This window comes from Balaenoptera physalus (genome assembly GCF_965194825.1).
Source record: "Balaenoptera physalus genome assembly, chromosome: 9".
In the NCBI taxonomy this organism is placed as follows: Eukaryota; Metazoa; Chordata; class Mammalia; order Artiodactyla; family Balaenopteridae; genus Balaenoptera; species Balaenoptera physalus.
The window spans coordinates 86,733,634-86,756,957 of NC_138888.1; positions in this window are offsets into that span (position 1 = coordinate 86,733,634).

Below are 23,324 nucleotides of genomic sequence, written 5' to 3' on the forward strand. Positions count from 1 at the left end.
CATTCGACAATCCCTAGGTCCCAGAATTATATACAGCCCAAGTCATCATTAAAACACATCTAACAATCTCCTTTCTATGAATTTGAGCCTCCTACCTACAATTTTGATATGATCAACGCATACATCTCTTATGAGAAGTTTTTTACGACTAACATTAACCTTATGTATATGAGAGATTTCACTACTTGTCATCATACCAGGCAACCCACCACAAATTTAAGAAATATGTCTGACAAAAGAGATTCTTTGATAGAGTAAATCATAGAGGTTTCAATGCTCTTATTCCTGGAATTGAATTCTTCCTAATAATTTTGCATTCTCCATGCTACCTACCACATTACACCACATGCTATATAGTAAAGTTCTCTAAGTAAGCTTCAGGCCCGTACCCCCAAAATATTTTTGTATATCCTTCCTGTGCTAATAAACTCTCATTGTTTTTACCATCATTCTACTGACCATTTTCTCAGGAAATATAATTGTATAACAAGCTCACACTGGTTAATGGTATTCCCATTCTAATAAAAAAACTTGAACCCATAAGCTACAGAAGCATCCAACAAATATTTCCTAAAACAGTCCACCACATCAATACTACTTATAATGGCTATTATCATTAATCTAATATACTCTGGTCAAAGAGCACAATGAACAACAAGAATCTTTAATCCAGCAGCGTCCACCCTCATGACAATCGCCCTTGTCACAAAAGTAGGACTTTCCCCATTTCACTTCTGAGTGCCTGAAGTCACACGAGGCATCCCATGAACAGCAGAGCTGATGCTATCAACATGACAAAATTGCACCCCTCTCAGTTTTATACCACATGTCACCATCCATCAACCTAAATATACTATTAATCATAGTGATATTATAAATCATAGCTGGAGGCTGAGGCAGGCTTCGCCATACTCACCTGGAAAGTATTACACCCTCCTCATCAATTGCCCTTATAGGATGAATAACAGCTATTATAATGTATATTCAGAATATAACAATCCTAAACATACTAATTTATATCATAATAACACTATCTTCTTCTTATTTATGCCCAGATCATGTACTACAAGAGTATCATTATCACACACATGAGATAAAACACCTCCCATCACAATCATTTTCCTCACCATTATAGTATCATTAGGACATCGCCCACCACTATCAGGCTTTCTACCCAAATGAATAATTATCCAAGAGATAACAAAAACGACAACATCATTCTACCAACACTAATAGCCATCATAGCAGTCCTCAGCATATATTTCTACTTGCAGCTAACATACTGCACATCACTAACTATATTCCCTTCATTAAACAAAACAAACACAAAACAATTTGAACATACAAAGAAATAACCTTCCTATCATTACCAATCATAATACCCACACGGTTACTACACACAACACCCATTCTATCGGTGCTGGACTAGGAATTTAGGTTAGTTCAGACCAAGAGCTTTCAAAACCCTAAACAAGTGAAATTTACTTAATTCCTAAAAATAAGGATTGCAAGACTTTATTCTACATCAATTGAATGTAAAGCAAACACTGTATTGAAGCCAAATCTTTACGAGATTGATGACTTTTAACCCCAGGAAACTGTAGTTAACAGGCAAATCCTCTAGTCAACTGGCTTCAGTCTACTTCTCCTTCATTTGAGAAAGAAATAAAGAAAAAAAAAAAGGGCAGGATACTCACTGGCAGAATTGAAGCTGCTTCTCTGAAGTTACAATTCAATTTGGTGATTCACCACAGGGTTTGCCAGAAAGAGGGTTCAATCTCTGTCTTTAGATTTACAGTCTAATGCTAACTCAGTCATTTTACCTCTGTTCATACACTGCTGATTATTTTCAACAAATCACAAAGATATCGGCATTTTATATTTACTGTTTGGTGCTTGAGCTGGAGTAGCAGGCAGCACCTTAATTATATTAATCCAGGCTGAGCTATGCTGACCTGGACCGCTACTTGGAGATGCCCAAATCTGTAAGGTTGTCATAACAGTCCCTGCACTTGTAATAATTTTCTTTATTGCTGTACCCGTTATGATTGCAGGCTTTGAAAACTGACTTGAGCCACTAATAACTCGGACACCTGAAGTAGCATTTCCCCCAATAAATCATATAAACTTTTGACGACTTCCCCCATCATTCTTACTCCTACTCATATCACCAATAGCAGAAGCTGGTTCTGGTACCAGTGGGACCGTGTATTCAGCTCTAGCCTGCAATCTGGCCCATGCAGGAGCCTCTGTCGACCTAACTGCTTTCTCCTTACATTTAGCAGGTGTCTCCTCAATTCTTGGTATTATTACTTTTATTACTATAATCTTTAATACAAAACCAGCAGTCATATCCCAATATCAAACACCATTATTTGTTTAATCTTCCCCAACTATAGCCATATTACTATAATTACCAATCTCAGTCCAAGCAGCCAGAATTGCCATGCTGTTAAGAGATAGAAATCTAAACACTACTTTCTTTGACCCTGCAGGAGGAGACCGAATCCTATACCAACACCTCTTTTGATACTTTGCTCACCCTGAAGTCTGTATTCATGGCCTAACAGGGTTTGTTATAAACTCACATATCATTACATACTATTTAGGACAAAAATTGCCTTTCAGCTATCTGGGAATAGTATGAGTCATGTCCACTGGTTTTTTAGGAGTTCTCTTGTGGGCCCATCATATGTTTACCATAGGGATAGCTGTGGACTCAGGAGCATACTTTGCATCAGCTACCGTAATTACTTCTATCCCTACAGGAGTCAAAGTATCTAGCTGATTAGCAACTCCTTATTTAATTTTTCTTTTTCTTTTCTTTTTTTTTTTTTGGCTGAGTTGGGTCTTGGTTGCTGCGCATGGGCTTTCTCTGGTTGCGGTGAGCGGCAGCTACTCTTCGTTGCGGTGTGCGGCCCTTTCATTGCACTGGCTTCTCTTGTTGCACAGCACGGCCTCTAGGCGCGTGGGCTTCAGTAGTTGTGGCTTGCGGGCTCTAGAGGGCAGGCTCAGTATTTGTGGCACACGGGCTTTTTGCTCCACGGCATGTGGACTCTTCCCAGACAAGGGCTCGAACCCGTGTCCCCTGCATTGGCAGACGAATTCTTAACCACTGCGTCACCAGGGAAGTCCCTGGTTAGCAACTGTTCACGGAGGTAATTCTATATGACCTCCCACTATATTATGAGATTTAGGCTTTAGTTTTTCTTTTTACAGGAGGTGGTTTGACAGGAATCATCTTAGCCAACTCATCCCCAGACATTGTCCTCCAGGATACATACTACGTAGTAGCACACTTCCATGACCTAATGTCCATGGGAGCAGTCTTCACTATTATAGGAGGCTTTCTACACTGATTCCCACTATTCTCAGGTTATACAGTTAACTCAGCATGAGCAAAAATTCACTTCACAAGTATATTTGTAGTAGTAAATATGACTTCCTGCCGCACTTTCGTGGCCTCTCAGGGATGTCACTACGTTAGTCTGAGTACCCTGAGACACACACAACATGAAATGTTTTGTCTTTAGGCTCATTCATCTCAGTAGCAGCAGTAATGCTAATAATCTTCATACTTTGAAAAGCATTTGTGTCTAATCAAGAAGTCTTAGCAGTGGAAATTGCTACTCCTAACCTAGAATGGTTACACGGATGTCCTCCACCATATCCTACGTTTCAAGATCCTACCTATGTAAATGTAAAATAAGGAAGGACTCAAGTCCTTTTCAACCAGTTTCAAGCCAACACCATAACAATTATGTCTTCCTCAATAAATGAGATAAAAGTAAAAAGTGATGTAGCTTTGTCAGAGTTAAATGATAGGCTAAAATCCTGTATATGACTAAGGCATATCAATTTCATCTAGGCTCTCAAGATACAACATCACCGATTATGGAAGAACTTTTACATTTTCTTCATCACACATTAATAGTGATTTTTAAAATAAGTTCTCTAGTCCTCTATATCATTTCACTAATATTGACATCTAAACTCATATGCATACAATAGATGCACAGGTAGAGAAAATGTGAACAATTTACTAGCTATTATTGTAATCTTAATTGTCCTATCATCATTGTGAATCCTTTACATGATACATGAAATCAATAACTCTTCCCAAACCGTAAAAAACTATGGGTCAGTAATGATACTGAAGCTACAAATACACAGATTACGAAGATTTAAATGTTGACTCCTCTGTAATCCCCACATCAGAGCTAAAACCAGGAGAATAATGACTAATAGAAGTCAACAACCGAGTAGTTAGGGATAGTCATTGAATATTAGTTTCCTCTGAAATTGTTGTACACTCCGGAGTTGTTCCTTCTCAGGCCTAAAAGGAGCTGCTATCCCAGGACGCCTAACTTAAAGAAACCTAGTATCAAGAGGACCAGGCCTATGTTGTGGACAAGAGAGCTCGTTTTCCTGAGTTCAAAGACAGGACAGAGGGATATGGCTGAGATATGGGGTGAATCTGAAGCCCATGGGGATGCACTCTCCAAGCTCCAGTATAGGAATGGGGCCTCTAGGGTCCCAGGCCACCCACCACGCCCTCTGGAGCAGGATCTGGGCAACATTCCCTGTCAGTGATGAGGCAGCCCTAGCACTTGTCACGCCCCGATGTCGTGTCCTATGTGGGCCCCATGCTCTTGGGACCACACCCCACAGTCTGCAGGTCCATGCTACAGGGTCCTTCATGCCTCAGGAGTAGAGACCACCCAGCAAGCAGTTCCCTCCGCAACCAGCAGGAGGAGGGGAGGAGAGCAGGGGCACCAGGGGACTCTCACTCAGACAACAACACCCCAGCGGTGCCAGCGGGGACAGTGATGATGCAGATGAGGCACAGACCAAGAGATGGGACCAGAGGACCCAAAAGGCAGCTGGTCAGGTCCTGGCTCACCTGCACCCCGGACACCTTTGTCCCGCAGACACCCCCTTCCTCATACACCCTCTCCTTAAATGCAGATTCTTCAGATGCGAACAGGCAGAGCTTCAGACTGAAAGTCAGCTCTTCCAAAATGACCCATCAGCAAACACTGCAGGATTCCACTCCAGTGGGTGCCCTGGAGTCGACAACTCAGGGACTGAAGTGGATATCGGTGCCAGGGGCAGTGGGAGGGGATGGGGAATGAGACTTTCATGGTTGTGGAATTTTGGTTTTGCAAGATGAAAAGTTCTAGTGATGGTGGTGATGGCTCCACGAGAAAGTGAATCTATCTGACGCCTCAGAAACGTGCACTTAAAACGGTGATGATGGTAAAGGGTATGTGACGTGTGTTTTATTTCACTTAAAATAAATTCTTAAAATAATGTCTTGTTAATTGAGATTCCGTTTCGACTCCCCTTCATCACAAATGTCGGAGGCCCAGACACAGTCCCCTACCTTAGGGGCCATCACGGTACCCTCACAGAGCACGTGGGAGACCATTCTTAGGGGGGGCTAGTCTGTGCTCACCTGACCTATGTCCTGGGGGACTCAGGCAGTGGTGACCCCCATAGATTAGACATATGATATGCTATAGTATTAATACGATACCACCAAGTGTTGTCACTCACCGGAACACAGAGCAGCAACCCACTCAAACATGCCTGACCTCATATGATTGTGACAAGATGAAGAGAAGAAAAGGAACCACAGGTTAATCAGGACAACACCCTTAATGCAGAGGTTGGAAATCTCAAAGGGGACAGGACACACTGCAGGCAAAGAGCGCATATGCGGTCTCCCCATCCTTGTGATCCTGATCCATGCAGTTATGGTGAGACCCACACAGTCCTCGCACCCTATACCTGGGGCCACACATCCACACTCACCAGGGTGACCCACCTCCCCAGACCCCTCCACCTGGGTCACATGTCCACAGTCCCAGGGTGCCCTCACCTCCCCAGACCCTGCACCTGGGGTCACACGTCCCCTTGGTCAGGACACCATGGCTCTGCAGGGGGCTCCCCCAATGTGGAAACAAGCTGGGTCCCTGGGACCTCCTGGGATGGGAAAAAGTGGCAGGTGGGTCTCCTTTCCCCACACTTGCCCCAGAGGAGTCCTCCTCTTCTCACTTTGGTTCTGTGTGATTTTAACTGTTTTTACAGCTTTCATACTAGAGTTGAACACACGACCCTGGTGCTGGCATGCTCAGTCCTTTCTCGTCTCACTTACATGTTGAGAAAACTCACAGGACAGCAGGGCTGAAAGCCGAGGGGCAGCTCTGGACTCTGCTGAGTAGGGACGGTAGACTGGAGGGAGAGCTCAGCAGCAGCCTCAGCTGTCACCCATCGGCCTTTTGCCCGATCTGCGTGCCCTGCAATCAATTCAGCAGCTAAACCTGCTTCCCTATGCACCATGCACGTGCTGGTAAATTGGAATTATTGCCAGGTAGTCCTCCTGAGGATTCTCCATGAGCCCCAGGGAAGGTGAACCTTGCAGGGATTAAGACTAAGGCCCCGACCATAGCACTGACCCTTGGGAGGACCAGGTCACCACACTCAGAAGAGAGGCTGTTACGTAGACAAGCCCACCTCAGCTCCAGACCCCAGACATCTAAGCACTGACATTCAGATGCAGGCACGGAGCTTCCCAGTACTGAGGCCAGGCCGGGTCTCTACCCAGGTCCCCATAGTCCTAGCGTACACAGAACATGCTCAGGTCTAAATCTTCTTATTATAGACAACACATGGTCAGCTCTAAACATAATCAGTAGACAGGACATGCAGAGGTCTAAATCTACCATGTAGACACAACTTGATCATGTTTCAACTAGCTTAGGGCTGATCTCATAGGAGGTACAGATCACAAACATGGGTCTCTCATCTTTGGACACCCACATCAGGAAACTGAACAAAATCTTTGTCATTAAATATTTCAACAGGCAAAACAGAAATGTTCCCAATTTCTCTGGCCACCTGATGGTCAGGATCCACGGGCGAGCCACGAACTTCTTAGAGTGCAGCCCAGTCTGCTGCCAGGACAGATAAGAAGTGGCCTGATTCCAGCCTCCCAGGCTTCCAGAAGGAGGCGGCCACACTGAAAGCCAGGTCAGGAGAGTCCTGCATGGTCCGGGCCGGGAGATCCGGTCTGTCCATTCGGCTGGCCGATTCCGGGCGGGGCGCTCAGGGCCGCTGAGAGCCCTGCACTCAGGTCCTGCTTCCCTGCAGCGTGTGCGTGTGCGTGTGCGTGTGCGTGTGTGTGTGTGTGTAGAGGGGGCGGTGGCTGACGGCTCCCATGGTTCCCAACCCGGGCACCGTGCTGTCTTCGAGGGGAGGCACGGGGAGAGGTAGGGGCACAGAAGCCGTTGGAGAGGAGAACCCACCGCGGAACTCCTTGCACACTGGCTCGCCCCACCCGGAGACCCGCCTGCCCATCGTGGGCCGCATGTCGCCCCCCAGTCCCCCACCCCCGAGGGCAGGGTGCCTGCTCTTTCAACAGCACAGGGTCTCACATGAAGGAGACCCAGTGGGGACTGTCAGCCCCCGACTCCTGATGCTGTGTTTGGGGAGAATGAACCCCCTTGACTGGGCGATGGGACCCTGTGAGGAAAGAGGTGGCGGCCCGATCCAAGTCGGGGCCTGGCTGAGATATGAGAAAACAGGAGCCAAGGGCAGGGCCTGGAGGCCAGGCCAACAGGAGGGGCACCCCCAGCCTTGGCCGGGCTCTCCAACGGTGACATTGTTGCTTTAGGGGACCTGGGACAGGTGAATGAATGTAATGGGAGTCTAAACTGGACCCTGAATGGGGCTTAAAGAAGGTGTGAAGGATGTTACTGAGACAGTGACAGTCATTGGAAGACAAACTCTGTGTCAGGATATCCTGCTCCATCCATTTAAATCCCTGAGATCTGTGACCTTTTCGTGGCTACGCAGGATTGTTAGAGCAGCTGCGTGCGGATATATCTGGGGCACAATTCAGTCTGCAGCCAACTTGCAAGTGGTTCCAGCAAACACACAGGTGTGCGCACAGGCAGGCACAGCACACACACAAACATATGCACGTGCACAGCACAACTATATTCACACACTAGCATGTGAACACACATGCACCCATATGCCCATGCACACACTAATGTGTGCAAGTTCACATACCTATGCACATGCACAGCATATGTATGCAAACAGGCACATGCACACGCAGAGCACACACACAGGGAATAAAGTGAATCCGTAAAGCATTAATTCCTGAACACAAGTGAAGCTGACATGTATTTTTCCCTTTTCTTAGCCTTGATGTTTTCCACAACAACAAGTTTAAGAAAAAAGTTAATGGCAAATGACTTTTGATTCATAGGACTTTCTGAGTTTATTCCACAAATATTATGACAGTAGAAATGAATGTAGATATTACATGTGTCCACTAATGGATGAATGGAGAAGAAAAACACGGTCCATCAATCCAAGGGAATGCTATTCAGCCTAAAAAGGAAGTCAATTCTGACACAGGATGCAGCAGGGATGAACCTTGAGCGCATTATGCTCAGTGATGTAAGCTAGACACAAAAAAACAAACAGTGCTTGATCCACTCATACAAGGCCCCTAGAGCAGTCGGAAATATAGGGACATAAAGTAGGACGTTGAGGGCCAGAGGCTGAGGGAGGGACAATGGGGAGTGAGTGTTTAATGGGGACTGTTTCAATTTTGCAAGATGAAAAAGTTCTGGAGGATGATGGTGGTCAGGTTTGCACAACAGTGTGAATTACTTCTTGACCCTGAAATGTGCACTTAAAAATGGTTAAGATAGTACATTTTACGTTATGTGTACCAGACCACAATTTTTAAAACTTTTCAAAAAACAACAGGAAATAGTCCATGAATACCACAAGATGCACAACTTCACTAACAACAGAGGGATTAAAGCCATAAGCAAAATACTGTGTATACACCTACCAGAATGGCAGACATGAAAGACATAGTATCAATTATCAGCAGGATGTGGAGCAATGGAAAGCCTGGTACGCAACGGGGGGATGCAACCACTTCTGAAGCAATCGGGCCTCAGATAGCGACGTCCGTGCACAGAGACCCACAGTGCTCCTCCCAGTTGAACACAAACCCACCAGCCCTGCACCAGGACACACGGACATGGACTTGCAGCCACAGGAGCCAAACCTGAAAGAACCTGAAGACCATCACAGACGGATGCAGAAATGAACCATGCACGCTCCTATGAAGGAATATTCCACAGCAATGGAGTACATTTTGTTTAAAGGTAGTAAAACTATAAAAATTATTTTTAAAAAAAAACTATATTTAAAAGATGAAAGAATCTATAATTCTGGCACCTAGGGATTGCCGAATGCTCCTAAAAATAGATTGCTGTGGAAATGTTTATTATAGGGAAATTGACATATTCTCTAGGAAGGACGGGGTGAATGGGCCTGCTACATTTTCTACATTGAAGACATGTACAGGTTTTGATTCTACTTCTGTTAAATCAAGTGGGGCTTCACTGGATTTCTGCTACTGCGGAGATAATCAAATTCTGGGTAGGGGTCAGGAGAAAATTAGTCATCGGTGTCCTTGTGTAATAATTACTGTTGAAAGTGTAAATGATCCATTTACCAGTAAGACTGAGAATAGAATAACTGCTACATTACTTCATATGAGATGATCGTCTGTGCTATTGTTCCTACAGCTCCAGTGAGTGAGTATTTTGAATGTGAAGTTCATCCAGATCTGAGGATGGAGTAAATGGCTAGGTGTGATATGGCTAATAGAAATAATATGCCTACATTTATACTAATTAGTGGATAAGATATGGGAAGAGGAATTCATGTTGTGAGAGCCAGGGTTAAGGCTAGCATTGGGGCAATAATATATAAATTGATGATGTTGATGGACATAGTGGTTCTTTAATAAGTAATTTGAATGCCTCAGCAATGGGTTGTAATCATCCATGGGGGCTGATGATTTTTGGCCCTTTCTGGATTTGTATATAGCCTAGGATTTTCCATTTAGTTAATATGAGGAATGCTATGGTGAATTAAATTGGGTAATTTGTGAAAGAATGTTGATTATAAACATATTCTTAGGAAGAGGACTTGAACCAGTGCAGAAAAAGTTTCAGTTTTACATAATTACCGGGCTCTGCCTGCGTAACGAACCCTGTTCTACAGTAGGGTATGTATAAATTAATTGAATGTAGATTATATCATCATTTAGTTTGAAGACATTTTGTAAAGGAAGCCGTATTGCTCTTGTCCTTTCATGCTGGAAGAAATCTGCAATAGACAGAAACCAACCAGGATGACTCCAGTCTGAACTCAGATCACGTGAGACTTTAATCGTTGAACAAACAGACAATTAATAGCAGTTATACCGTTGAAATGTCGTGATCCAGCATCAAGGTCATAAACCATATTGCCCATATGAACTCCAGAATACAATTACACTGTTATCCCTAGTAAAACTTGTTCCATTGACCAGTGTTTTAGAAGAACAGGTGATAAAGCACTTTGACTAGCTGGCCTAAATTTTAATCACTCAGAAGTGGTTTTATTCTCCAAAAAATAAATGGCGCACGGGCTCAAGACACACCGGCTTCAGTAGTTGTGGCGTGCAGACTCAGTAGTTGTGGCCCACTGGCTTAGTTGTTCCGTGGCATGTGAGATCTTCCTGGACCGGGGATCGAACCGGGTCCCCTGCATTGGCAGGCGAATTCTTAATCACTGCATCACCAGGGAAGTCCCAGATTCGCAGTCTCCCTTTTAATATACCTTAAGCCCAAAGAATCCATGGAAAATTGTTAGAGAAAATAAGACAATGAAATATTGTAAGGACTACAACAGAAGCATATAGTACACAGTTCATATAGACACATCCCAAGCAGTTACAAAGTATATTAAAAGGGAGGCTGCAATTTTAAAAGAATAAGAAAAATTATACCCACAAACTCCCAATCTTTCCTGAAACGTTGCAATCTGAAACCCTATTGTAGGAAGCAGAAGATTCCAGGAGACATTCTACAAATGAAGGACTGCAAACCCAGTGGTTGGATAAGGAATTCTGGAAGGAAGGTATCCTCACCCAAGGAGAGCAGGTTCCTATACTTCTCTAACATCACATCCCTGTACAATTCCCATTGATCTTGGTCCAGGCATTCTCACTCCTCTTGACAGAAATCTATGGCCACATCCTGGAATGTCAGCAGTCCCTGAAATTAAACGTACACATGCCATGTGGCCACGGGAAGAGCTCATAATATGACCCAAGAAGAAAACAGCAAGTTAAGAGAAGGTTTTAATTTAGAAGAGTGTCTTCAATTATCCACTAATACATACATATATATATATATATATAATTGTTTTTTTTAAAAAGTAACTTGCTCTACCTTATTTCTAACTACAAGAAAAGAGTATGGCATGTGATCCACAAAACCAGTATAGAGACTATACTTGTCTGGAAAAGAAATGATAAAATGATGGTTTCAACACAGGCATATGCATTTTTGAGTGTTTTATTTATATCAAACTGGATAAAATGTGTGTATTTCTCATAGAGAAAAGACCTGTCGAGGTAAAAATGTACCTTTCAACTATTCATGGGTACACGAGTACACTGGGGAGATTGTAAAAGTGCAGATTGTGATTCAGTAGGTCCGGTGGGCCTGAGTTCTATATTTTTAACAAGCTCATTTTTAACTAGTGATGCCACAGTCTCTGATTCATTAACCACAACTGTGAATATCAGGGACATAATAAGAAAGGTAAAAATTCATATTTAATTTTGAACTTAAAGTGTTTTATGGATTTTACACCTTTAATAGAATAGTGAGCACAGCAGCAACAATCATTTGTGAATATTTACTATAGACTGTGTATCTTTCTAATTTTTTTGTGTAGGATTCCAGGAAAAAGGCCTGGGCTGCGGCCACAGTGGGCGTGGCCCCCAGGCCGGGCCGCCCCTCCAGGACCCCCGACGGGGCCCTGCGCTCCTGGCGGCTCCCTCCCCCGCCGCCCCGCTCCCTCCCGGAAGGCCTCGGGGCAGAGCGGTCCCACCCACTGCGCGCTGAACAGAGCCCGCGTTTCCTCAGAGCTGGAACTCCCGGCTCAGGCGGGGTCTCTTCCCTCCGCCTTCACGGAACTGCCTCGGAGCCCGAGGGGAGGGCGACCTCACTGAGGCTGCCGGCTCTGGAGGTGCCCCAGCGGCCGAAGCCATGACAGTCGCGGGGACGGCGGGCCGGGTAAGTGGGCGCCGACCCTCCGCCTTGTCCGGTGCCCGGGCGGCAGCACAAGACCAGCTTCTGAGGGGCAGGGGTTCGCTGCCACCCGCCGCTGCTGTGCAGAGAGAGCGGCCTCCAGCGTCTGGTCCCCGGGAACTTCGGTCCCTCCTCTCGCCCCTGCCCTCGTCCTGGCTCGCGAGGCCTGGTGGGCGTGAGGAGGGGGTCGGCCTGAGCGTCCTGAGGGGAAACGGGGCAAGGGAGGCAGAGGGTCCGGCTGCAGCCTCAGCGCCCCTCTTCCCGACTGCGGGGAAAGCAGCTGAAAACTCCTCCCGAGGCGCACAGGCCCCTTATTCAGCCGAGTCCCTCTGCGCTCCTTCCTCCCTGAGCTAAAGTACCGGGGGGAGGGGACAGGGCAGGGAACTGGCGCAGGTAATGGGGAACATCAAAAGGTGATTGTTAACTAAGGAAAACCAGCTCTCCCAAGGTGAGGAATGCGGCGCTTTTCTTTGCCTGGGCTCACTGAATTCCTTCCTTTGATATGCACCTCAGCTCTCTGGGGCCTGCATTCTGTATTTGCATATCCTGAGTGCCTCAGGGCCCGCCGGCTCACATTGGAGGGCTGCAAGTGCTGAAGACTGTGACATCCTTTGTTTACTGATAGGGCAAGAACTATTCCATTTCTCACAGGCTTGAGGGGCAGACAGTGGAAAAAAGTCAGAGAATCTCACTCGGCCTGTACTTTGGTTTACATATAGATAATATTTATACTTAACTGTGCTAATAGAGGTTCTCAAGTCCACTCAACTTGTACTACTGCCCTCTATGTATCAATTTCATCAATATCATAAGGTAAATGCCTATAGAATTGACTTAATCCATTTAAATAGGATAATGATTTTTAAAGGAAACATAATAGAAATATAACAACAAAACCTTTACCACTAAAGGCTGGGTCTGGAACACCCTAAATAAATGTTCCATTGTTAAAATATTGAAAGATGTAGTCAATAGAAATATCAACAAAAATGACAAATAATAAGGGTAGCAGAATGTTGAAATGTTCTATCTTTATCATTAAAGTGGCAGAAAATCATTTATTAGTAGGCACTGGGGGCAGAAGATGCCTGATTTTATATCTGTGTCATATTTGTGCAGTTGTTTCAACAAGTAACTTCAAGACAAAATGGAAAAACAAGGAGGTTTGTGCCTGAGATCATGTTGATGTGACACCAGGGATGGCCCCCTTGTGCCAGGTGAGTTAAGTTTACCTGGCAGGTAGACCGCAGAGCTCCTGGGAAGCAAGCGTTGGGATTTTTCTGCTGGGTGCCCCTTCGGTTCTGTGACTTGACTGACTGTGAGTCATGTTTCGGGAAAGACCTGATCACAGGAAAAGGGTGGGAATAGAGTGATTTGGGGAGCAGCTAACAACATTCATCACAGCTCACGGCCTGAATGAATTTGAAAGAAACAGGAAAACAAATGCTTCTTATGGAATCAGAGAATGTGAGGGCTGGACAATCCCAGAAAATGAGGAACACCCATCCCATTTTCCAGATGCCAAAACAGAGGTCCAGCAAGGTGAAATCCCTCACCCAAGTTGCACCCGTCTCTCCTCCCCACTACGTGGTTCATGAAAGCAGGACTCTTCCTGTCTTGATCACTGCTGAACCCCAAAAAGGGCCAGGCATCTAGCAGCTGCCCCAAAAATTTGGGTTGACTATAGGAACAATGCTATTTCTTTCTTTCTCACTCTTATTCAGGATTGTGCCAAGAACTCCCCAGGTTGCCATGTAATTCGATAAATGTAAATATTAATTGAGTTTTGTTGTGATGAGGACTTAGGCTTTGAAGGTAACAGACTTGGTTCAGATCTTGGTTCTGCCACTCCATAGCTGTTTGGCTTTGGGAAAATTACTAAACCTCTCTGAGATTATTTCCTCCTTTGTAAAGTGGGGATAAATCTATCTGAGCCAGCAGAGCACCTGCATGAGAGATGTGCACTAAATATTGGTCTTTCTCACTCTCCTACGCCATCTCTCTGTTCTTCCCAGAGAAGCTGTACAGAAGGATATAGTACTTTTGTTTAAAATAGTTAACTAATTAATTATATAATTTGTTTTTGGCTGTGTTGGGTCTTCGTTGCTATGCGCAGGCTTTCTCTAGTTGCGGCAAGCGGGGGCTACTCTTTGTTGCGGTGCGCGGGCTTCTCATTGCGGTGGCTTCTCTTGCTAGCCTTAACCCCAATGCTAGCCTTAACCCTGGCTCTCACAACATGAATTCCTCTTCCCATATCTTATCCACTAATTAATATAAATGTAGGCATATTATTTCTATTAGCCATATCACACCTAGCCATTTACTCCATCCTCAGATCTGGATGAACTTCACATTCAAAATACACACTCACTGGAGCTCTAGGAACAATAGCACAGACAATCATCTCATATGAAGTAATGTAGCAGTTATTCTATTCTCAGTCTTACTGATAAATGGATCATTTACACTTTCAACAGTAATTATTACACAAGAACACCTATGACTCATTTTCTCCTGACCCCTACCCAGAATTTGATTATCTCCGCAGTAGCAGAAATCCAATGAAGCCCCACTTGATTTAACGGAAGTAGCATCAAAACCTGTATAAGTCTTCAATGTAGAAAATGTAGCAGGCCCCTTCACCCCGTCCCTCCTAGAGAATATGTCAATTTCCCTATAATAAACATTTCCACAGCAATCTATTTTTCGGAGCATTCGACAATCCCTAGGTCCCAGAATTATATACAGCCCAAGTCATCATTAAAACACATCTAACAATCTCCTTTCTATGAATTTGAGCCTCCTACCTACAATTTTGATATGATCAACGCATACATCTCTTATGAGAAGTTTTTTACGACTAACATTAACCTTATGTATATGAGAGATTTCACTACTTGTCATCATACCAGGCAACCCACCACAAATTTAAGAAATATGTCTGACAAAAGAGATTCTTTGATAGAGTAAATCATAGAGGTTTCAATGCTCTTATTCCTGGAATTGAATTCTTCCTAATAATTTTGCATTCTCCATGCTACCTACCACATTACACCACATGCTATATAGTAAAGTTCTCTAAGTAAGCTTCAGGCCCGTACCCCCAAAATATTTTTGTATATCCTTCCTGTGCTAATAAACTCTCATTGTTTTTACCATCATTCTACTGACCATTTTCTCAGGAAATATAATTGTATAACAAGCTCACACTGGTTAATGGTATTCCCATTCTAATAAAAAAACTTGAACCCATAAGCTACAGAAGCATCCAACAAATATTTCCTAAAACAGTCCACCACATCAATACTACTTATAATGGCTATTATCATTAATCTAATATACTCTGGTCAAAGAGCACAATGAACAACAAGAATCTTTAATCCAGCAGCGTCCACCCTCATGACAATCGCCCTTGTCACAAAAGTAGGACTTTCCCCATTTCACTTCTGAGTGCCTGAAGTCACACGAGGCATCCCATGAACAGCAGAGCTGATGCTATCAACATGACAAAATTGCACCCCTCTCAGTTTTATACCACATGTCACCATCCATCAACCTAAATATACTATTAATCATAGTGATATTATAAATCATAGCTGGAGGCTGAGGCAGGCTTCGCCATACTCACCTGGAAAGTATTACACCCTCCTCATCAATTGCCCTTATAGGATGAATAACAGCTATTATAATGTATATTCAGAATATAACAATCCTAAACATACTAATTTATATCATAATAACACTATCTTCTTCTTATTTATGCCCAGATCATGTACTACAAGAGTATCATTATCACACACATGAGATAAAACACCTCCCATCACAATCATTTTCCTCACCATTATAGTATCATTAGGACATCGCCCACCACTATCAGGCTTTCTACCCAAATGAATAATTATCCAAGAGATAACAAAAACGACATCATTCTACCAACACTAATAGCCATCATAGCAGTCCTCAGCATATATTTCTACTTGCAGCTAACATACTGCACATCACTAACTATATTCCCTTCATTAAACAAAACAAACACAAAACAATTTGAACATACAAAGAAATAACCTTCCTATCATTACCAATCATAATACCCACACGGTTACTACACACAACACCCATTCTATCGGTGCTGGACTAGGAATTTAGGTTAGTTCAGACCAAGAGCTTTCAAAACCCTAAACAAGTGAAATTTACTTAATTCCTAAAAATAAGGATTGCAAGACTTTATTCTACATCAATTGAATGTAAAGCAAACACTGTATTGAAGCCAAATCTTTACGAGATTGATGACTTTTAACCCCAGGAAACTGTAGTTAACAGGCAAATCCTCTAGTCAACTGGCTTCAGTCTACTTCTCCTTCATTTGAGAAAGAAATAAAGAAAAAAAAAAAGGGCAGGATACTCACTGGCAGAATTGAAGCTGCTTCTCTGAAGTTACAATTCAATTTGGTGATTCACCACAGGGTTTGCCAGAAAGAGGGTTCAATCTCTGTCTTTAGATTTACAGTCTAATGCTAACTCAGTCATTTTACCTCTGTTCATACACTGCTGATTATTTTCAACAAATCACAAAGATATCGGCATTTTATATTTACTGTTTGGTGCTTGAGCTGGAGTAGCAGGCAGCACCTTAATTATATTAATCCAGGCTGAGCTATGCTGACCTGGACCGCTACTTGGAGATGCCCAAATCTGTAAGGTTGTCATAACAGTCCCTGCACTTGTAATAATTTTCTTTATTGCTGTACCCGTTATGATTGCAGGCTTTGAAAACTGACTTGAGCCACTAATAACTCGGACACCTGAAGTAGCATTTCCCCCAATAAATCATATAAACTTTTGACGACTTCCCCCATCATTCTTACTCCTACTCATATCACCAATAGCAGAAGCTGGTTCTGGTACCAGTGGGACCGTGTATTCAGCTCTAGCCTGCAATCTGGCCCATGCAGGAGCCTCTGTCGACCTAACTGCTTTCTCCTTACATTTAGCAGGTGTCTCCTCAATTCTTGGTATTATTACTTTTATTACTATAATCTTTAATACAAAACCAGCAGTCATATCCCAATATCAAACACCATTATTTGTTTAATCTTCCCCAACTATAGCCATATTACTATAATTACCAATCTCAGTCCAAGCAGCCAGAATTGCCATGCTGTTAAGAGATAGAAATCTAAACACTACTTTCTTTGACCCTGCAGGAGGAGACCGAATCCTATACCAACACCTCTTTTGATACTTTGCTCACCCTGAAGTCTGTATTCATGGCCTAACAGGGTTTGTTATAAACTCACATATCATTACATACTATTTAGGACAAAAATTGCCTTTCAGCTATCTGGGAATAGTATGAGTCATGTCCACTGGTTTTTTAGGAGTTCTCTTGTGGGCCCATCATATGTTTACCATAGGGATAGCTGTGGACTCAGGAGCATACTTTGCATCAGCTACCGTAATTACTTCTATCCCTACAGGAGTCAAAGTATCTAGCTGATTAGCAACTCCTTATTTAATTTTTCTTTTTCTTTTCTTTTTTTTTTTTTGGCTGAGTTGGGTCTTGGTTGCTGCGCATGGGCTTTCTCTGGTTGCGGTGAGCGGCAGCTACTCTTCGTTGCGGTGTGCGGCCCTTTCATTGCACTGGCTTCTCTTGTTGCACAGCACGGCCTCTAGGCGCGTGGGCTTCAGTAGTTGTGGCTTGCGGGCTCTAGAGGGCAGGCTCAGTATTTGTGGCACACGGGCTTTTTGCTCCACGGCATGTGGACTCTTCCCAGACAAGGGCTCGAACCCGTGTCCCCTGCATTGGCAGACGAATTCTTAACCACTGCGTCACCAGGGAAGTCCCTGGTTAGCAACTGTTCACGGAGGTAATTCTATATGACCTCCCACTATATTATGAGATTTAGGCTTTAGTTTTTCTTTTTACAGGAGGTGGTTTGACAGGAATCATCTTAGCCAACTCATCCCCAGACATTGTCCTCCAGGATACATACTACGTAGTAGCACACTTCCATGACCTAATGTCCATGGGAGCAGTCTTCACTATTATAGGAGGCTTTCTACACTGATTCCCACTATTCTCAGGTTATACAGTTAACTCAGCATGAGCAAAAATTCACTTCACAAGTATATTTGTAGTAGTAAATATGACTTCCTGCCGCACTTTCGTGGCCTCTCAGGGATGTCACTACGTTAGTCTGAGTACCCTGAGACACACACAACATGAAATGTTTTGTCTTTAGGCTCATTCATCTCAGTAGCAGCAGTAATGCTAATAATCTTCATACTTTGAAAAGCATTTGTGTCTAATCAAGAAGTCTTAGCAGTGGAAATTGCTACTCCTAACCTAGAATGGTTACACGGATGTCCTCCACCATATCCTACGTTTCAAGATCCTACCTATGTAAATGTAAAATAAGGAAGGACTCAAGTCCTTTTCAACCAGTTTCAAGCCAACACCATAACAATTATGTCTTCCTCAATAAATGAGATAAAAGTAAAAAGTGATGTAGCTTTGTCAGAGTTAAATGATAGGCTAAAATCCTGTATATGACTAAGGCATATCAATTTCATCTAGGCTCTCAAGATACAACATCACCGATTATGGAAGAACTTTTACATTTTCTTCATCACACATTAATAGTGATTTTTAAAATAAGTTCTCTAGTCCTCTATATCATTTCACTAATATTGACATCTAAACTCATATGCATACAATAGATGCACAGGTAGAGAAAATGTGAACAATTTACTAGCTATTATTGTAATCTTAATTGTCCTATCATCATTGTGAATCCTTTACATGATACATGAAATCAATAACTCTTCCCAAACCGTAAAAAACTATGGGTCAGTAATGATACTGAAGCTACAAATACACAGATTACGAAGATTTAAATGTTGACTCCTCTGTAATCCCCACATCAGAGCTAAAACCAGGAGAATAATGACTAATAGAAGTCAACAACCGAGTAGTTAGGGATAGTCATTGAATATTAGTTTCCTCTGAAATTGTTGTACACTCCGGAGTTGTTCCTTCTCAGGCCTAAAAGGAGCTGCTATCCCAGGACGCCTAACTTAAAGAAACCTAGTATCAAGAGGACCAGGCCTATGTTGTGGACAAGAGAGCTCGTTTTCCTGAGTTCAAAGACAGGACAGAGGGATATGGCTGAGATATGGGGTGAATCTGAAGCCCATGGGGATGCACTCTCCAAGCTCCAGTATAGGAATGGGGCCTCTAGGGTCCCAGGCCACCCACCACGCCCTCTGGAGCAGGATCTGGGCAACATTCCCTGTCAGTGATGAGGCAGCCCTAGCACTTGTCACGCCCCGATGTCGTGTCCTATGTGGGCCCCATGCTCTTGGGACCACACCCCACAGTCTGCAGGTCCATGCTACAGGGTCCTTCATGCCTCAGGAGTAGAGACCACCCAGCAAGCAGTTCCCTCCGCAACCAGCAGGAGGAGGGGAGGAGAGCAGGGGCACCAGGGGACTCTCACTCAGACAACAACACCCCAGCGGTGCCAGCGGGGACAGTGATGATGCAGATGAGGCACAGACCAAGAGATGGGACCAGAGGACCCAAAAGGCAGCTGGTCAGGTCCTGGCTCACCTGCACCCCGGACACCTTTGTCCCGCAGACACCCCCTTCCTCATACACCCTCTCCTTAAATGCAGATTCTTCAGATGCGAACAGGCAGAGCTTCAGACTGAAAGTCAGCTCTTCCAAAATGACCCGTCAGCAAACACTGCAGGATTCCACTCCAGTGGGTGCCCTGGAGTCGACAACTCAGGGACTGAAGTGGATATCGGTGCCAGGGGCAGTGGGAGGGGATGGGGAATGAGACTTTCATGGTTGTGGAATTTTGGTTTTGCAAGATGAAAAGTTCTAGTGATGGTGGTGATGGCTCCACGAGAAAGTGAATCTATCTGACGCCTCAGAAACGTGCACTTAAAACGGTGATGATGGTAAAGGGTATGTGACGTGTGTTTTATTTCACTTAAAATAAATTCTTAAAATAATGTCTTGTTAATTGAGATTCCGTTTCGACTCCCCTTCATCACAAATGTCGGAGGCCCAGACACAGTCCCCTACCTTAGGGGCCATCACGGTACCCTCACAGAGCACGTGGGAGACCATTCTTAGGGGGGGCTAGTCTGTGCTCACCTGACCTATGTCCTGGGGGACTCAGGCAGTGGTGACCCCCATAGATTAGACATATGATATGCTATAGTATTAATACGATACCACCAAGTGTTGTCACTCACCGGAACACAGAGCAGCAACCCACTCAAACATGCCTGACCTCATATGATTGTGACAAGATGAAGAGAAGAAAAGGAACCACAGGTTAATCAGGACAACACCCTTAATGCAGAGGTTGGAAATCTCAAAGGGGACAGGACACACTGCAGGCAAAGAGCGCATATGCGGTCTCCCCATCCTTGTGATCCTGATCCATGCAGTTATGGTGAGACCCACACAGTCCTCGCACCCTATACCTGGGGCCACACATCCACACTCACCAGGGTGACCCACCTCCCCAGACCCCTCCACCTGGGTCACATGTCCACAGTCCCAGGGTGCCCTCACCTCCCCAGACCCTGCACCTGGGGTCACACGTCCCCTTGGTCAGGACACCATGGCTCTGCAGGGGGCTCCCCCAATGTGGAAACAAGCTGGGTCCCTGGGACCTCCTGGGATGGGAAAAAGTGGCAGGTGGGTCTCCTTTCCCCACACTTGCCCCAGAGGAGTCCTCCTCTTCTCACTTTGGTTCTGTGTGATTTTAACTGTTTTTACAGCTTTCATACTAGAGTTGAACACACGACCCTGGTGCTGGCATGCTCAGTCCTTTCTCGTCTCACTTACATGTTGAGAAAACTCACAGGACAGCAGGGCTGAAAGCCGAGGGGCAGCTCTGGACTCTGCTGAGTAGGGACGGTAGACTGGAGGGAGAGCTCAGCAGCAGCCTCAGCTGTCACCCATCGGCCTTTTGCCCGATCTGCGTGCCCTGCAATCAATTCAGCAGCTAAACCTGCTTCCCTATGCACCATGCACGTGCTGGTAAATTGGAATTATTGCCAGGTAGTCCTCCTGAGGATTCTCCATGAGCCCCAGGGAAGGTGAACCTTGCAGGGATTAAGACTAAGGCCCCGACCATAGCACTGACCCTTGGGAGGACCAGGTCACCACACTCAGAAGAGAGGCTGTTACGTAGACAAGCCCACCTCAGCTCCAGACCCCAGACATCTAAGCACTGACATTCAGATGCAGGCACGGAGCTTCCCAGTACTGAGGCCAGGCCGGGTCTCTACCCAGGTCCCCATAGTCCTAGCGTACACAGAACATGCTCAGGTCTAAATCTTCTTATTATAGACAACACATGGTCAGCTCTAAACATAATCAGTAGACAGGACATGCAGAGGTCTAAATCTACCATGTAGACACAACTTGATCATGTTTCAACTAGCTTAGGGCTGATCTCATAGGAGGTACAGATCACACACATGGGTCTCTCATCTTTGGACACCCACATCAGGAAACTGAACAAAATCTTTGTCATTAAACATTTCAACAGGCAAAACAGAAATGTTCCCAATTTCTCTGGCCACCTGATGGTCAGGATCCACGGGCGAGCCACGAACTTCTTAGAGTGCAGCCCAGTCTGCTGCCAGGACAGATAAGAAGTGGCCTGATTCCAGCCTCCCAGGCTTCCAGAAGGAGGCGGCCACACTGAAAGCCAGGTCAGGAGAGTCCTGCATGGTCCGGGCCGGGAGATCCGGTCTGTCCATTCGGCTGGCCGATTCCGGGCGGGGCGCTCAGGGCCGCTGAGAGCCCTGCACTCAGGTCCTGCTTCCCTGCAGCGTGTGCGTGTGCGTGTGCGTGTGCGTGTGTGTGTGTGTGTAGAGGGGGCGGTGGCTGACGGCTCCCATGGTTCCCAACCCGGGCACCGTGCTGTCTTCGAGGGGAGGCACGGGGAGAGGTAGGGGCACAGAAGCCGTTGGAGAGGAGAACCCACCGCGGAACTCCTTGCACACTGGCTCGCCCCACCCGGAGACCCGCCTGCCCATCGTGGGCCGCATGTCGCCCCCCAGTCCCCCACCCCCGAGGGCAGGGTGCCTGCTCTTTCAACAGCACAGGGTCTCACATGAAGGAGACCCAGTGGGGACTGTCAGCCCCCGACTCCTGATGCTGTGTTTGGGGAGAATGAACCCCCTTGACTGGGCGATGGGACCCTGTGAGGAAAGAGGTGGTGGCCCGATCCAAGTCGGGGCCTGGCTGAGATATGAGAAAACAGGAGCCAAGGGCAGGGCCTGGAGGCCAGGCCAACAGGAGGGGCACCCCCAGCCTTGGCCGGGCTCTCCAACGGTGACATTGTTGCTTTAGGGGACCTGGGACAGGTGAATGAATGTAATGGGAGTCTAAACTGGACCCTGAATGGGGCTTAAAGAAGGTGTGAAGGATGTTACTGAGACAGTGACAGTCATTGGAAGACAAACTCTGTGTCAGGATATCCTGCTCCATCCATTTAAATCCCTGAGATCTGTGACCTTTTCGTGGCTACGCAGGATTGTTAGAGCAGCTGCGTGCGGATATATCTGGGGCACAATTCAGTCTGCAGCCAACTTGCAAGTGGTTCCAGCAAACACACAGGTGTGCGCACAGGCAGGCACAGCACACACACAAACATATGCACGTGCACAGCACAACTATATTCACACACTAGCATGTGAACACACATGCACCCATATGCCCATGCACACACTAATGGGTGCAAGTTCACATACCTATGCACATGCACAGCATATGTATGCAAACAGGCACATGCACACGCAGAGCACACACACAGGGAATAAAGTGAATCCGTAAAGCATTAATTCCTGAACACAAGTGAAGCTGACATGTATTTTTCCCTTTTCTTAGCCTTGATGTTTTCCACAACAACAAGTTTAAGAAAAAAGTTAATGGCAAATGACTTTTGATTCATAGGACTTTCTGAGTTTATTCCACAAATATTATGACAGTAGAAATGAATGTAGATATTACATGTGTCCACTAATGGATGAATGGAGAAGAAAAACACGGTCCATCAATCCAAGGGAATGCTATTCAGCCTAAAAAGGAAGTCAATTCTG